The following is a 2,247-nucleotide window of genomic DNA, read 5'->3' on the forward strand; positions in this document are numbered from 1 at the left end:
GGTGAGACTTGACAGCATTGACTATTCTCTCCCGGTGTGAAACAAGATCTGTTTTTCCTCATTTCAGAATACTGTCTATTGGTGTGGATGATCAAATTGATAAAAGCCAAGAAAAAAATATGTTATAGCACAAAAGTAAGCTAATTTGACCATCTCTACAAGAAAGATGCTCTATGGCTATTTCACTTTTCGAATCGAGCCGTACTACGCGGGTTGCCATTTTGTTTTGCCCAGAAGTTCTCGCAAGATCTGCTCCTCCCCTCTCTCTCTCTCTCTTTCTGAATCGGTGTGGACGATCAAATTGACCAAAACAAAGTTAAAACATGTTAAAACACAAAAGTAAATTAATTCGGTCGTCTACAAAGATCAGGCCTATGGCTAATTAACTTTTCGAATGGAGCCGAACTGCGCGGGTGGCCATTTTGTTTTGCCTGGAAGTTCTCCCGCTACTCCTCTCTCTCCCTTTCTCTCTCTCCACTGCCCACACAGACAAAATTGCACGCTTTTAGGCTAACAGTATTAAATTATTAATGGAACGTTTGTTCACGGCACAGAATTCTACAACTGTCAGGGTGAACACTACACTGTTTGGCCTAGGCTATAACGGTGAACGCACTCCGGGTGAGAATAGCCAAAAGACTCGCCTGCGCTATTCTCACCCGGGGTGAGAATAGAGGTGGCCTAATGAAATAAGCAGTTGAAACCGTTATTACCGCAGGCAAAAAGCAGAGTGATCAACTTGGCGGCTTGCTCGCTTATCCAATCACTGTTGTCACCGCTTACAACTATAGTAACCCAGCAGCCAATTAAATGTCTTTAGGGCTCAGCAAAGATAAGCCCTTTTCCCACAGCCCATCCTTAATGAAACTCTTCTTTTAAAAAGGTAGAAGACTGGGAAAAAATAACACTGTACCTGGGGCTCGCACTCTCTTAGCCCTGACAATGAGGTGAAAGTTTACGACACACTTTCTCCCAGTGACATAGATACCTATGCCGTGCGTTCATTGGTTCTTTGTTGAGTGCGTTCAACTTTCTCGACTACACGGCCTAATCCAGCTCATAGAAGTATTATGTTTAAACTGCTGTGTTTTCATGTTTGTGTTTGTGCCGCTGAGATTTAAGATATGTAAATCAGGTCGAACTACTTTTAAGGCAACATTTTCATCACACGAAAACTAATTACAGGAAATTTGGAGGTGAATCGGCTTCGTCCCCACCATCAACAAGAATTTAGCTAAGACTAAGAGCAAAGAGATGGAAAACAAAGGCAACTCTTCTCGTTTGAATGGTTCTGAAACTGTCGTGGCTCACCATGAGTATAGAAAAATCATCATTGTTAATGTTAAATAGTTCTTATTGCTTGCTATTTGGTGGTAAAGAACTGGAAGCAGCCTAAGCCCCACCCAAATTTTGGTCCACCCACGCCACTGGTTCTGATCTGTTCTACTCTAGATCTAAATCTAGTTTTGTTTTTGTAATGTCTCTGTACTTCATGATGATGTGTGTACGTGTAGCCTACTGCTGAAACTAGACGAGACAGGCAAAGATGTATTTGGAATAGAAAAAGGTAGGCTAGATCTATTCTTTTACTTTCACTACCATCTTCAATATTGTATTTGTGTGTATAGCCTTTAGGCTTTTTCTTGTTCTTTTTTATGTCACATTGAAGCTACTTTATAAGGCCACCTTTATTCTCACCCGGGGTGAGAATAGCGCAGGCGAGTATTTTGGCTATTCTCACCCGATGGGCGTTCACCGTTATAGCCTAGGCCAACCAGTGAAGCGTTCACCCTGAACCATAGAATTCTACACTGTGATAACAGAATTATAGAATTCTGTGCTGTGAACAAATGTTCTAGATCTATTACTAATGTTAGTGTTAGCCTAAAAGCGTGCAATTTTGTCTGTGGGCAGTGGAGAGAGAAAAAGAGAGAGAGAGAGGAGTAGCGCGAGAACTTCCGGGCAAAACAGAATGGCGACCCGCATAGTTCAGCTCGATTCGGAAAGTTAAATAGCACATAGCATCTTTGTAGACAACCAAATTAATTTCGTTTTGTTTTTTAACATCATTTTTTAACTTTGTTTTGGTCAATTTGATCGTCCATACCGATAGACAGTATTCAGAAAGAGACAGAGAGAGAGAGAGAGGGGGGGAGCGGAGGAGTAGATCTTGCGAGAACTTCCGGGCAAAAAAAAATGGCGACCCGCGTAGTTCGGCTCAATTTGAAAAGTGAAATAGCCAAAGCA

Source organism: Aplysia californica, unplaced genomic scaffold (genome assembly GCF_000002075.1).
Source record: "Aplysia californica isolate F4 #8 unplaced genomic scaffold, AplCal3.0 scaffold00427, whole genome shotgun sequence".
NCBI lineage: Eukaryota > Metazoa > Mollusca > Gastropoda > Aplysiida > Aplysiidae > Aplysia > Aplysia californica.